At 34.3% G+C, this 15,476-nt stretch overlaps 1 long non-coding RNA gene across 9 annotated transcripts; it reads right to left on the bottom strand.

The window, feature by feature from the left end:
- Positions 1 to 7,434: 7,434 nt before the first annotated feature.
- On the bottom strand, positions 7,435 to 15,244 carry LOC107953182 (uncharacterized). Of its 9 annotated transcripts, none has more exons than XR_005930531.1 (6): positions 14,847 to 15,074; positions 14,462 to 14,585; positions 14,244 to 14,314; positions 13,800 to 14,156; positions 13,575 to 13,699; positions 7,457 to 9,733 (listed from the first exon to the last, which is right to left on the bottom strand). It is a non-coding gene; the product is annotated as an uncharacterized lncRNA (long non-coding RNA). The 9 variants fall into 9 exon arrangements; XR_001699115.2 differs by having other exon boundaries at positions 7,459 to 9,733; positions 13,585 to 13,699; XR_005930529.1 differs by having other exon boundaries at positions 7,435 to 9,733; positions 13,800 to 14,161; positions 14,462 to 15,244.
- Between the last annotated feature and the right edge of the window lie 232 nt (positions 15,245 to 15,476).

Raw genomic sequence — 15,476 nt, 5'->3', positions numbered from 1 at the left:
AATTATAAAATATATAATTTTAAATTTTAAAAAGTCAAAATAATATATAAAAATTGTTATAAAATTTTAAAAAGTATTTAAATTTCAAGGAATTGCAAAAAAACTTGCAATTTAAATACATTTTTAGACTTTTATAAAAAATATTTTAAAACTTATTTAAATATTTTTTACATTTTTGTAATAATATTTTTATTTTCAACTATTTTATTTATTTTTTAAAAAAATTATTTTTAAAATTTATATTTTCTTTTTCTAGATTTTATGTATATTTTTTGAATTTTTATATATTTATTTCTATTTTTCAAATTTTTTAATGTGTATATACATTATTTTTATATAAAGCCACTACGTGGTGCTTTGTGATTGGCTATCATATTTTTTTAACATCTATTAAAAAAAGTTGTAAAAAATATAATGGATGCATACTTTAGATTCCAAATTAGGAAGTGATTGATTCTTTAGATACCAAATTGATACACAAATATTTAAGTACCAAAGTGTGAAACTAAAAATACTTTAACAGTCAAATCATGAATCAATCCGATTTAAATTACCAATATAATTTGAATGGTAATAAGATCTCGAATTTAAAATGATAAAAAAAAAACAACTTTATCCTTTTTAAGAGTTTAACCTTTTTTTACTCCAAATTTAAGGTTGCTATTGTACATAGAAAAGGCTAAAATGAAAAAAAAATTAGATATTTAAAAGTTAAAGTATTAAAACAATACTAAAACAAGTTGTTATTATTATTATTATTATTATTATTATTATTATTATTATTATTATTTGTCGAAACCTTTTTTTTTTGAAAAAGTCGTCAACTTTGATTTTGAAAATGAAAACGAACATGGGAGTCGCCACCAATGCTTTTTTGATGAGGTGGGATTGGGTCACCTCGAAAAATGGTTGTTTTTAATAAATGGTTTGATTTATTAAAACAACGATTTGGTCCACGAAATTCAGAAAGATGGGTTTGGGAGTCGATTACGCACAAAGAATGATTAGCACCCTTGTAACGCCCAAATTTGGTACCCAGTTGATTACTTCGTGTTTTTATTGCCGATAATTGAAAACTTTGAAGAGATTTAAAATACGATCATCCGCTAAAATATTGCTTTATTGAAAAATTTTCTGAGAAAAGGGGGTATTTTACTTTAATCGAGAAAAAGAATTACGTCTCGTAAGTTAGGATACAATGCCTTAAATTCTCAAAACGAGAATTAACCCCGAAAATTTTATTTATTTTAAAAGATGTTCGATTATCTCGGTTTTAGAAAGAAATCATGTTCCGTAAGTTAGAACATGATCTTTTCTTAATTCCCGAGAATATTTAAAATTCGTGCTTTAAAAACGTTCGTTTATTCGGATTCATTGAGAAAATTAAAACCCTATAAGTTAGGAAACGACTTTTCGAATTCCAAAATACGAAAGATTGCTTATTTGAAAAAACAAAATTGTATGTATCAGGTAAGGATTAATGTAACACGAATTTGTAGTGATAATGGCATAATATGTTGATAAAAAAATAGTATTGATATGTATAACAGAATATTAATGAATGTGATAATATAAACAACAATAATAAGAGCAAAAAATAAAAATAAGATAAATAATAAAAGAAATAAAAATAAAACAAACAAGTTAAAAAATAAGTAAATAAACAAATAAAATAAAAAATTGAAAATAAGCAAATAAATAAAAGAATAAAGAAATATTAAATAAAACAATTAAAAAATGATAATAATAATAGTAATAATAATAATAAATAAGTAGATAAATAAAACACATATACATATACTAAAGTTAAGTATTCTAAAAGTAAAAGAATAAAAAATAAATAAATTAGTAAAAAATAAAATTTAGGTATTAAAAAAATGGATATAAAATAAAAACTTAGGTAATTAAAAATGAAGAATAATGGACAAATTAATGAATAAGTAATAAAATGAATTAATCAAAGGATTATATTGAAATCAGAATAAAATTAGAGGCAAAAATCGTAATAAATTAAAATAAAAAAAAACAAATAAGGACTAAAATGACAAGCGCGAAAACATGCAAGGACTGAATGAGAAAATATCCAAATCTTTGGGACATGCGTCCTTCCAGCAAGCCGAGGACTAAACTGAAAACGGCATAAAATTAAGGGGCGAAATTTCTAAAAATAGAAAATAGTCGATCCACTCCACTGCAACTTCAGGGAGATAAGACTTGTAACTTTAACCTGCTCCACTGCAACTTTAGGGAGATAAGGTTTATAGCTTTAATCTGCTCTAATGCAACTTCAGAGAGGTAAAATTTGCTATCTTCAATCCACTCCACTGCAACTTCAAGGAGAAAAGATTAGTGATTTCAATCTGCTCCTCTGCAACTTCAGGGAGATAAGATTCGCCATGGTAGATTTGATCCATCCTACTGTAACTTCAAAGGTATAGGATTTATGACTTGTAACTTGATCTATTCCACTGCAACTTCAGAGAGATAAGATTTGTAATTTGTAGCTTTATTTTGTTCCACTACAACTTCAAGGAAATAAGATTCACTATCTTCAGTCTGCTCCACTGCAACTTCAAGGAGATAAGACTAATTTTAACCTGCTCTACTGCAACTTCAGAGGGATAAGGTTTATAGCTTTAATCTGCTCTACTGCAACTTCAGAGCGATAAGATTTGCAATAATAACTTCAATCCCTCCCACTGCAACTTCAGAGGTGTAGGATTTGTGATTCGTCTGATCTGTCAACCATTATCTGGGGAACATGACCTGTAGAATCCATTTCATGGGCCTATTTATGCCAAGTGATAAAGATGTTATGATCAAAAATGAATCAAATGCTCCTAACTTGATGTGCATGAATGATATTTGCATGAATGCAGAATGTCATTTTTCGAGAATGATCTCTTTATAGTGCTTAGGTTGTCATCGCTTGTTGCTCATCGAGGTTCTGGCACTGATGTGTTACCAAGCATTCTTGTTCAGCTGGTATCTTTGGCAAAAAATTTGAAGAAATAGTCACAATTTAGACTATTCTTTCTCAAATGTTTCCAACCTTTAGGTTTGGGTTAGTTCTAACTAGTGGTCTTATTTTAGGTCCCTGTACTATTTAGAAGCCTTTTAGAGAAATATGCAAAACTCTTTTTACGTGAATATTAGGAGTCCATTAATCGTCATTTCAATAAGAAGTGCTTGAAAAAAATTGTAACAATAGACAAGATTGAAATTTAACAGAAGAAAAGCTCGAAATGAATGGGATTAATCAAAATAGAAAGTTTTGCTAAAAATACAAAGCAGATAAGATGAAAGTTGGTGCCTCAGATATCGCATCATGAGCTTCTCTGCACAAACTTCTTGAGGACCATTTTGAGCTCAATTATGTGTTTAGGGGATCTAGAGTACTCTGTCGATGCCCCAAGATGTAATGTTCTTCTTTCTGAGGAGACCTGACCATCACATGTTAAAATTTCAATCCATATTTGAGCTGCCTCTTTCCAAGTTTTCAACACAAATCCCTTTGGTCTCAAGGTGCCCTTTGCGGGTTTTCGCCTTGGCCTCTCCCCTTTTTTTTAGGCAAAGTATTTCTTGACCAAATCTGAATTCATTGGATTAGGTTGGTTCTTGCCATCCATCACGGTCAATATCAACGCTCCTCTAGAAAAGGTCTTCTTTACCACATAAGGTCCTTCTCAGTTTGGCATCTACTTTCCTCTGAAGTTTCTTTTGTATAGGGAGGATCTTTTTCAATCCTAGGTCTCCCTCGTGGAATTCTCTCGGCCGAACCTTTTTGTTGTATTCTCGCATCATTCATTTTTGGTACATCTAACCATGACGGATGGCTTTCAACTTTTCTCTTCAATCAAGTTTAGCTGATCATAGCAGGATTGGATCCATTCTGCTTCATCCAACTTCAATTCTGACAAAACCTGGAGAGAAAGAATCTCAACTTTAATGGGCAAAACCGCCTCCATTCCATAAACCAATGAGAAAAGCGTTGCCCCGGTGAAGGTCCTGACAGATGTTTGGTAAACATAGAGAGCAAATGGTAACTTCTCATGCCAATCTTTATAAGTCTCAGTCATTTTATCCACGATCTTCTTAATATTTTTATTGGCTACCTCGACTGCACTGTTCATTTTTAGGAGATACGGTGACGAGTTGTGGTGTCTAATCTTGACCTGACTGCAGACTTCTGATATCGTGCTGTTGTGCAAATTCAATGTATTGTCAGATATGATCCTTTCTAACATTCTATATCGACAAATGATTTCCTTCTTCAAGAATTTGCTAACTACTGACTTTGTAACATTGGCGTATGAAGCGACCACTACTCACTTGGTAAAGTAATCGATGACCACAAAGATGAATCGATGCCCATTTGAGGCTTTTGGCGAAATCGACCTAATGACATCCATGCCCCACATAGAGAAAGGCCATGGAGAAGTCATAACATGTAGAGGCGAAGGATGTACATGAATTTTATCTCCATAAATTTGGAAGTTATGGCATTTCTTGGCATAATTGCTACAGTCTCCTTCCATGGTGGATCAATAATACTCGAATCTCATAATTTGCCTGGCCATTGTGAAACCATTAGCATGTGTTCTGCAGACACCCTCGTGGACTTCTTCCAAGATTTTCTTAGCCTCGACAGCGTCTACACATCTTAGTAGCACTTGATCCTTTCTTCTTTTATATAGGATCTCCCCATCCAAGACATAGTTATTGGCCAGTCTTCTCAACGTCCTTTTATCATTCTCAGTAGCTTGGTCAGGGTATTCACGATTCTTCACATATCACAGTATATCGTGGTACCAAGGATGATCATCCTTTTCTTCTTCTTCTTCGATGTTGTAACAATGAGCCGAAGTCTTATAAACACTCATCTGGATAAGTTTCACATCCTCTTGTTTGTTCACATTGACCATGGAAGCTAAAGTTGCTAGGGCGTCAACCATCTGATTGTTTTCTCGCGGGAGGTAGCAGAAGGTGATATCATCAAACTCTTTAATTAATTTAAGGACCAACCTTCGATAATCGATCAACTTGGGATCTCTCGTCTCTCATTCACCTTTGATTTGATAAATCACCAGCGCAGAATCCCCATATACCTCTAGCACATTGATTTTGCATTTTATGGCTGCACGGATACCCATCATACATGCTTCGTATTCTGCTATATTATTTGTGCAATCAAAATCCAATTTACTAGTAAAGGGATGATTTCCATTTAGGAACACCAAGACTGCCCCGATTCATTTACCCACAGCGTTTGATGCTCCGTTAAAGTTTAGTTTCCAAGGATGGCCTTATTGAGAGTCTTCTTCAGTGGTGGAAACATACATTAGATCTTCGTTTGAAAAATCAAAGTTCAAAGGCTCGTAATCCTCTAGAGCTCTACTAGCTAGAAATTCTGCTATTACACTTCCTTTTATAACTTTTTGATTCACATGGACTATATCAAATTCAGAAAGCAGGATTTGCCATCGGGCCATCCTTCCATTCAAAATAGTCGACTCCATCATGTACTTTAAAGGATCGAGTTTTGAGATGAGCTAAGTTTTGTGGTAGAACATATACTATCTTAATCTTCAAGTTGTCCATATTAAGGCGCAACACAACTTCTCAATTGGTGAGTATCTTGTCTCACACTCAATGAACTTCTTACTGAGGTAGTATATCACCCTTTCTTTCCTTCCTAACTCATCGTATTGGCCTAGCACACATCCCATAGAATTCTCAAATACTGCCAAATACAGTATTAGTGGCTTATCTAGACTAGGTGGCGTTAGCACCGGGGCATTGAACATGTATTGTTTGATCTTGTCAAAAGTCTTCTGGCACTCCTCATCCCAAACACCTGGATTGTGTTTCTTAAAGAGACGGAATATGGGGTCTCATTTTAATAGTTAGTTGTGAAATGAATCGGGCGATGTAATTTAGTCTTCCTAGGAATCCTCGAACTTCTTTTTCAGTGCGTAACTGACGCAACTCCTGTATAGCCTTGACTTTATCCGGGTCAATCTCAATCCCCTTTTCGCTGACTACGAATCCTAGCAGTTTTCCTGACTTGGCCCCGAAGGTACATTTTGCTGGATTGAGTTTTTGCTGGAATTTCTTCAACCTCAAGAATATTTTTCTCAAGACTTGCACATGCTCCTTTTTTGTTCAGGATTTGGTGATTATATCGTCAACATAAACTTCAATTTCTTTGTGCATCATATCATGGAACAGGGTTACCATAGCTCTCTGATATGTAGCTCCTGCGTTTTTCAGTCCAAATGGAATCACTTTATAGCAAAATGTTCCCCACATAGTTACAAAAGTGGTCTATCCATGTCTTCAGGATGTATCTTTATTTGGTTGTATCTTGAGAAGCCATTCATGAAGGAGAATAATGAGTAACCTGCCGTGTCGCCCGCTAAGGTATCGATATGGGGCAATAGGAAATTGTCCTTCAGGCTGGCTTTGCTCAGGTCCCTGTAATCTACTCACATTCGTACTTTTCTATCTTTTTTAGGGACGGGGATGATATTGACTACCCATTCTAAGTATTTGACCACTTGTAAGAAACCAGCATTGAATTACTTCTTGACATCTTCTTTTATTTTTAGCAAAACATCAGGCCTCATCCTTCAGAGCTTTTGCTGAACTAGTTTATACTCTACTTTTATAGGGAGCCAGTGTACCACGATATCGGTACTTAGTGTAGGCATATCTTGATACGACCATGCGAAGACATCTTTGAATTCTTGGAGTAACTCAATGAGGTCTTGCTTTGTCTCTGCGGCAATGCAAGCTCCAATTTTCACTTTTTTTTTTCCTTCTTCCAAGATCATGATCTCTACTGACTCTTTGTGAGGTAGAATCTGCTTCTCCTCTTATTCTACCATCCTTAACAAATCAGAAGATAAGTTACAATCTCTGTCATCTTCAAAGTCCTACGGTTCCTCTAAACACATATCTTGCTCAAGTGGAGATTCTGAGTTAGTAGTAACGTCGCTCATATCATTGATATCTAGATACCTCCCTTAAGTAATTCCTTGTTTCCTACTTTGCGTCCCCTTCTAAGTGCCTCCTCAGGTGTTTAAATAGGCTTTAGAATGCCTAAGAGCCCCCAAAATTGGCCTTTTTCGACTAGGGTTATACTTGGACTCGGCAGGGACACGCCCGTTCTCTCTCCACTTTAAAAAAAATTTAAAAAAAATCATTTTCACCTCCACTTAAAAAAAATTAGAAAAATGCTTTCTCCCCTCTTTCTCTCTCAGCCCCTTCTCCGGCCATCAGCCGCCGTGCTGACCGCTGTCCACGATGGCCGAAAAATAGCAAAATTTTCTTTTTTTCGGCTATAAAAAAAAAGGTTAGCCCCCTCTTTTTTCTTTATATACATATAAAAGAAAAAAAAGATTCGTAAAAGAAAAAAAAAGAACCTTTGTATGTTTTCTTCTCTACGTTTTGCTTCTTTTTTTTGAACTCTCTTCCTTTTTTATTGATTGTTAAAAAAAAACTTTTTACATGGATTTTCTTATGGCTTTTATAGCCAAAATACAACTTGCATTGTACTGTTTTTGCCGCTTTTCTCGTTTCTTTTTGCAAGTGCAAATGGGCGGTGAAGTAGGTGGTGGCAGTGGCAGGGGTGGTGTGACAGTGACGGTGCAGCAGGCCTAGGGTAGGGTTAGGGGTGGCACTAGGTTTTCTGAAAATTTTAGGGTTTTGGGCCTTTTGGGCCCTTAAATTTGAGCTAGGGTTCTGTTTTGGGCTGTTTGGATATAAAATTTCTTGTAAATGAACTCTGGACCATATTATTTTTATTTTGGTTTTTTGGTTGGTCCCGGGCTAAAATTGGGCTTTACAATTATTATTATTATTTATATTTAAACAAACACTTTCTTTAAATATAAATTAAAAAAGCAACGGTTTTTTCACCTTCCATTTGTCACATGGCACACATCCAATTGTTCCCTTTCTCCCTCTCTTCTCTTTTTGCATTTCATAAAAAAATTAAATTTTAGTTTTAATCCTTTTAATATGTCTAAATTTTAATTTTAATTTATATATTTTAATTTTTAACATAATTTGATCCTTATAATTTTTAATGTTATTAATTAGTCCACTTGACACATTTTTTTGTAGGTATTTCTTTTTTTTTTTTAAGTTATAAGACAACCCTTATATAATGCTAAAACTTAATATTTAATTTATACTTTTTTAATTTAATTTGATTCAATATTATTTTTATTATTATACGATTTTTTATTTAAAATATCATAATAGTGAATTTAGTAGAATAATTTTAATAGTGGTGACTACTGTACCTAAATTTTTAAATTCAGAAAGTAGAGAATTAAATTCTAAATATACGAAATGTATATAAACTTAAAAGCATATTTTAATATTTAATATTTTATTTTATAATTTCATAAAATAATTAATCAACCTAAAAAATTAAGGGATTATTCAGATGCTTTAAAAAAAAGGGCAAACGACAAAGACGAATGAGAGTCTTACGTGTGTGAGTTTGTCTATATATATATATAGAAGAATATTATTAAATAATAATATGATTTCAAAGTTTTGGATAAATGTGATTAATAATTTTTAGAAAATTTCTTAGGATAAATATTAAATGATTTTAAATTGTTCTTCCAAATTTAAATTATTACTCGTTAATTTTGTTTGTTTATCTTATCTATATATATTTTTTAGTAATTTTAAAAAGATTAAAATTATATTATTATTTATCTAATTACGATCATTACTCAATATTTATTTTCTTTTCCGGAAACAATGTATTGTTTATGTTCATTTTACGATTCATAAATATTGATCTTTTCGAGATTTATGACTATTATTGTCACTCTCAATAATATTATTTCTAAAATTTGAACCTAAATCCTTCTTTTAAAAGTGTAATATATTTTACAATTATACCCAACAATTATTGATATTATTCACGATTTCTTTAAATAAATTTAATTTTTCACAAATATTAAATTACAACATTAAAAAAGAAGCTTCTAAGTTTGACTTTATCACTTTCTTACAAATCTTGCGTATAGGGAATTTGACTGCTTATATGTTGCTAAAATTTGTAGGTTTTAATTCAAGGAAAATCCAAAGATTTTTGGGGTCAAACTTAAACTATATTTTTTGAAATGATTGACATGATCGTCTTGTGATAAGTTTTTAAAATTATGATTGATCGTACTTGAAAACTAACTATTATCACGATAAAGGCAATCACATCTATCGAACAGTAGTATAGTTTATAACAAGACCGGAATGTCGAACCCACAGGAACTAAAAGTACTAATATTAACCTTCTTTTTATTATCTAGCCTAAAAATAAGGGGATTTATTTTATCTAAACTAATTAACTAAACTAAGAATGCACAGAAAGTAAATTGGGGAAATACTTTTGGGAAAACTGATTGATTTAGACAATACCCAAGAGAAAAATCCACCTAGACTTCACTTGTTATTTGACTCTAAATTAGACGATTTATTCATTTGACTTGATCCGTAGAAATCCCTAATTTATATTATTATCTCTCTCGAGACTAACAACGTCTAACCCTAGGTTGATTAATTGAAATATCTTTTATTAGGTTTATTCATTTGACTTGTTATTAGGTTTTTTGTCCCAGTTTTTGTTTTTTTAGTTCAAACTAAGAGTTTTTTTGTCGCTTTTATTTCTGCAAGTGGAGTCTGTCGTCTGTGTTTCTGGCCATCAAACCTGCGTCCATGGAGACTGAATTAGCACAGTTATCATTAAATGAGGAAGAGGAAGAAATACTGCAGATCTAGGTAGATCCAAGCACGGTAAGAGGAGTGAGAGAATTTCAGCTTGTGGGATATTTTTTAACTGTCAGTATAATCCACTTTCCAGCCATGAAAAGTACTATGGCCAATTTGTGACATCCTGTTCGTGGGGTTCAAATTCGAGATCTGGGAGAAAAAAGGTATATTTTTCAATTTTTTCACGATATGGATATGGAGAGGGTTTTGAAAAGTTCTCCTTAGACTTTTAATAATCACTTATTGATACTTTATAAATTGAAAAGGGAGGAAGACCCATTAAGAGTACCTTTAATTTTTTTCCCCTTTTTGGGTCCAAATTCACGACGTCCCAATAGGGCTCTTTTCTGAAAGTTTAGCAATGCAATTAGGGAATTTTGTTGGAACTTTCTTAAAGTATGATGGTTCAAATCTTCGGAAGGAAAATCGTAATTACATGAGAGTAAGGGTACAGATTGACATTAGAAGGCCTTTAAAAAAAAGGAAGAAGGTTATGTGGTGCGGGAGATGCTCGTATGTTAAATTTCAGTATGAATATTTATCACTTTTTTGTTTCTATTGTGGCCGATTGGGGCATAGTGACTCATTTTGTGAGGAAAAAATGATGTTAGGGGTAGATACTGCTGAAGTGGGTTGGGATTCATCATTGCGAGCACAATCCCGAAGAGCCTTATCTATGAATAGTATATGGCTTCGGGATGAAGGGAAAGGGAAACGAAAAGAAATTTGGGGGGACAATCGATCTTTGGGGCTCAGATTTTGGGATGGGGATACTAAAGGCAAATGTGGGAAACTTATTGATCCAATTTTGGGATTCAATATTGAAGGAGGAACGTCACCTTTATATCACAGGCAGGAGAATTCTTGCTCTGATTAGATGCAAATGGCCATGGAACATGATTTAGAAGATGGAATCTTAGTAGGAGATGAGTGGAAAAAATGAACAATGGGGGAAACGGGAGATCCAACTGGGAAAGAAGAGAGTGGCAATGCAATGACAAGGAGTAAGTGAACGGTGGAATTTAATATTTTGTCATCGGTGGTTGCCAAGAGGCAAGCCGACCGAACACAATAAAAATCTTAAGCTAGAATGTTCGTGGTTTGGGGAGACCACGAACAATTAGAAGACTTCGGCATTCGCTGAAGATATATAATCCCCAAATAGTCTTCTTTATGGAGACAAAGCTTAGTAAGTGGCAGATGGAGCGAGATCGTAGAAGTTGTGGTTTTGTGAATGGTATTGAAGTTGACTCAGATGGTACACGAGGAGGATTGTGTTTAGCCTAGCGGCTAGATGTAAATATAACTCTGTACTTTTTCCAAGAGGCATATTGATGTGATAGTTGCGGATAAGGAAGACAGGAATAATTGGCGATTTACAGGATTCTATGGATCTCCTTATGCGCCAGATAAGGTTGACTCATAGGCTGTTCTGAAAAGGCTGGCTATTGAAGTAGATATTCCTTGGTTCGTTTGTGGAGATTTCAACGAGATTATGTATGGTTTTGAGAAAAAAAAGGATTGCCTAGAGATGAAAGACGGATGGAACTATTTCGAAGAACACTGGAGGAATGTCAACTTCATGACGTGGGTTTTTGTGGGAATTGGTTCACTAGGGAGAGAAGTAATTTACCGGAGACGAATATTCAAGAATGATTAGACAGAGGGGTTGCCAACACAGAATGGATTGATATGTTCCCGGAGGTGAAAGTCCAACATTTAGTGCACTCTTTTTCTGATTATTGTCTCATTCTTATTAATACAAGAATGAATGAAGAATGCTTGAAGGAAAATGGCTTCAAATTTGAGGCCTGGTGGTCTTTAGAGGAATCTTTTATTAATGAAGTCAAACGTTTGTGGGAGGAGTCTTCAGGGGAATTGTTACAGAAGCTGGAAAATTTAAAAAAAGGTTTGAAACAGTGGGCAGGGAAAATTCATATGAATAGGAGAAAGAAAAAATAAATCCTTACGGAGAAATTAGCACAATTGTCTGAAGCTAAGAGAGATGATGTGAATTTAGCTGAGCTGATTTATACGAAGATTAATTTAAACTTGGAGATTGACAAAGATGAATGTTATTGGGAACAAAGGGCTCGTCTTAATTGGTTAAAATTCGGCGATAAAAATACAGCATTTTTTCATAGTCATGCATCACAGCGGTGAAAGTTGAATTTTATTCATAGATTACAGAATGAAGATGGACGAGAAATGGTGGTACTACAAGAAATAGAAGGCGTTGCTAGATATTCAAGGTTTATTTTCGGCAGGAAGTAGGAGAAATTACGACCATTTGTTATCCGGGATTTAGTTTGTATATTCAATGAAGATAATCAGAAGCTTACAGCAACATATACCAAAGAGGAGATTACAGCAGCAGTATTCGACATGGGGCCCACAAAAGCACTGGGGGAGTATGATTTTCTAGCTCTTTTTTATCAGGAATGCTAGCATATTGTTGGAGAAGATGTCACATCTTTTTGCTTACAAATTCTTAATGGGGATATGGAGGTTAGTACTGTGAACTCTACTAATATAATACTTATTCCTAAAGTTACCAGCCCCTCAGACATGACACAATTTTGGCCAATTAGTTTGTGTAATGTGCTCTATAAAATTTTGGCCAAGGTCATAGCTAATCGTTTACGAGGAGTCATTGGAAAATGTATTGATGACGCGCAAAGTGCTTTTGTGCCAGGACGATTAATATCAGATAACGTGTTATTGGCATATGAAGTATTGCATAAGTTAAATACGAAGAGATCAAGAAAGAAAAGGGTATATAGCCGTTATGCTGGACATGAGCAAGGCATACGATAAAGCTGAATGGATTTTTATAAAGGAAATTATGCTACAGATGGAGTTTGATACGAATTGGTTGATGCTATTATGTAATGTGTATTAACGGTCTTTTATTCAATAGTTATAAATGGGCATATTAGGGACAAACTTTTCCCAACCAGAGACCTTAAACAAGGTGATCCGTTAAGCACGTTTTTATTTCACTTATGTGGGGAGGGCCTATCAAGTCTACTGAGACTAGCAATGAATAGCGAGCTCCTCAAGGGTGTTAGGGTTAGTAGAAGCGAGCCACAGGTATCACATCTTTTGTTTGTTGATGATTGTATTTTATTTGGGGAGGCAACAAGCAAGGATGCAACTTTATTCAATGACATTCTGCGAGAGTATAAATTTTGTTCGGGTCAATCTGTTAATTTCAACAAATCAGCAATTTTTTTCAATAAGAATACCTCGGAAGAAATCAGGGGATTGGTTAGTAATTTACTGGGGGTCCACAGTTCGAACGAACCAGAGCGTTACCTTGGGTTGCTGAGTATGGTGGGTAGGAGGAAAAAATGAATCTTTTCAAAATTTGAAGGACCATTTTCTAAAATGTATTGATAATTGGAGTAATCAGTTTTTATCTCAAGGGGGAAAGGAAGTATTTGTGAAGGCCATTCTACAGGCAATACCTATTTACGCGATGACTTATTTTTTATTGCCTAAGACCCTATGTGATGAGTTTGAAAGTATTGTTGCACAATTCTGGTGGCAGAAGAGCCGTGGAAAAAGGGGTATCCATTGGTGTACTTGGAAAAACCTTTGTGATTTAAAAGAAAACTATGGTTTAGTTTTTAGAAATTTTGGTCAATTTAATATTACGTTGCTAGCAAAACAGGGTTGGCACATTATTCAGTATCCAAATTATTTATTAGCACGAGTTTTAAAAGCTAAATACTTTTCGAACTCAAATTTTCAAAATGCAGAGTTGGGCAATTTACCTTCCCTTACCTGGAAGAGTATTTAGACAGCAAGGGGCTTCTCCAAAAAGGGCTGGGCTGGAGAGTGGGCAGAGGAGATAAAATCTCTATATGAGAAGATAGCTGGATTTCGGGGATTGATACAGCTGATAAACATAGCAGTCATAACAATGGGGATTTACAGTTAGTTTCAGAGCTTATTGATAGCGCAAATAGGAAGTGGACAACAGATTTGATTAATCGTACCTTCCAAGAGGAAGTTGCTCAGAAAATTTTGCAGATCCCTCTTGTAGAGACCGACCATGAGGACACGCAAGTTTGGAAATGAGAGTTATCTGGTAAGTTCTCGGTACGCAATGCCTATAAACTATTACATAATGCTAGCTCGGATCCTAGGAATTATTTATTACAGACCGAAATGAAAGAATTTTACAGGAAGCTATGGAGCCTACAGCTACCTCCTAAAATTGTAATCACTATTTAGAGAATCTTCTGGGATTTTATTTCAAATTTTGCTAATCTCCGGTATAGAAGAGTAATTTCTAATGATAGATGCCCCCGAGGCTGTTCCTGGGTAGAAGACAGCTTCCATATCTTCCGTGACTGCCCTACAACAATAGAGGTTTGGGGAATAGTACACTTATCTTGGGTGGTTAATAATATGAACCAAAGTATATAGGAGTGGCTAACCTGGGTTTTCAAGAGAGGTAACGACATCCAATGCAGACTTTTCTATTATGCTTTATGGCTCATATGGTTCTCTAGAAATCAGTTCGTACATGAAAGGAAAAACACAAGTAGTGAGTTAGCGCAAAACATATAGAGGTCTCTGGCTGAATATGAAGTGGTAAGAGAAATGAAGAGACCTTTAAATATGAATAGACACTTAAGAGCCCAAGTAGACATACCGAGAACGACGATCTATTTCGATGCAGCGTTCGATAGTAGCAATTCTACATCTGCGACAGGTATAGTGATTCGGGATCTGACGGGGAGCCTCATGGCCTTAAAATCCATCACCCACAGTAGTATCTCCTCCCCATTTGCAGCAAAAGCATATATATGTTTAGAGGGTATAAAATTAGGGATCTCACTAGGTTTACAATCGGTAAAAATCATGGAGACTCTAAAATAGTTATTAAGAAATGCCAAACGACTTCACCGAATAAATCTGTGATTGAAGCCATTATCAACGACATCCAAAACAAAAAAGGGTGTTTTCAAGAGATTATTTTTCAGCATATTTACAGATCGAGGAACACACAAGCTCTTGCTGGAAGGGAGCCTACTTACCTGATGGGAGAAAAACTGAATCGGCATGACTTTGCTTCAGAGAGGTACTAGTCAAGGAACCCAGACTGAAGAGGTTTTTGAGGAAACCGATTATCAATAGAGAGTAGCAGGTATAGCTTATCTTTTTGGAATCTGCTAGTGACAAGAACGAATTGGACTTTGGAAATGACAGCTCAGGAGCATTAACGGTATCCAACCGTTTCACATTGACTAGGGTGGTTTTTTTAGGTTTCCTTTTTTCATTTTAATTTTGATTTCATTACCTTTCTGATTATCCATTAGGTTACATTTTATTGCTGGTTGCATTATCAAATCAGATAGTGAGGCCGGTTTTTTGTTTTCTTTAGTTTTATTGCTGTAATGAGCTTGGGTCTAAAGATCTCTTGGATCTCAAATTCTTTTTCTTCTTTCCTTTCAAAAAATACCCGGTCATTTTAATATAAAAAAAATTAATTATCAAACCCTCAAAAAATAAAAAAATAAAATCAATTAAGCCTTCCATATCATCATTTTTTAATATCATCTTGCCATGTCAACTACCACATCATCATTTTTCTACATCATCTGTTACATCAACTTACCATTTAACACTTAACGGCCTGTCAAAGGCTTGAACGAAAAAATGAATTC

This window comes from Gossypium hirsutum, chromosome A07 (assembly GCF_007990345.1).
Source record: "Gossypium hirsutum isolate 1008001.06 chromosome A07, Gossypium_hirsutum_v2.1, whole genome shotgun sequence".
NCBI classification, from domain to species: domain Eukaryota; kingdom Viridiplantae; phylum Streptophyta; class Magnoliopsida; order Malvales; family Malvaceae; genus Gossypium; species Gossypium hirsutum.
Note: the sequence above shows the minus strand (reverse complement) of the source record. Positions and strands in the feature narration are given on the sequence as shown.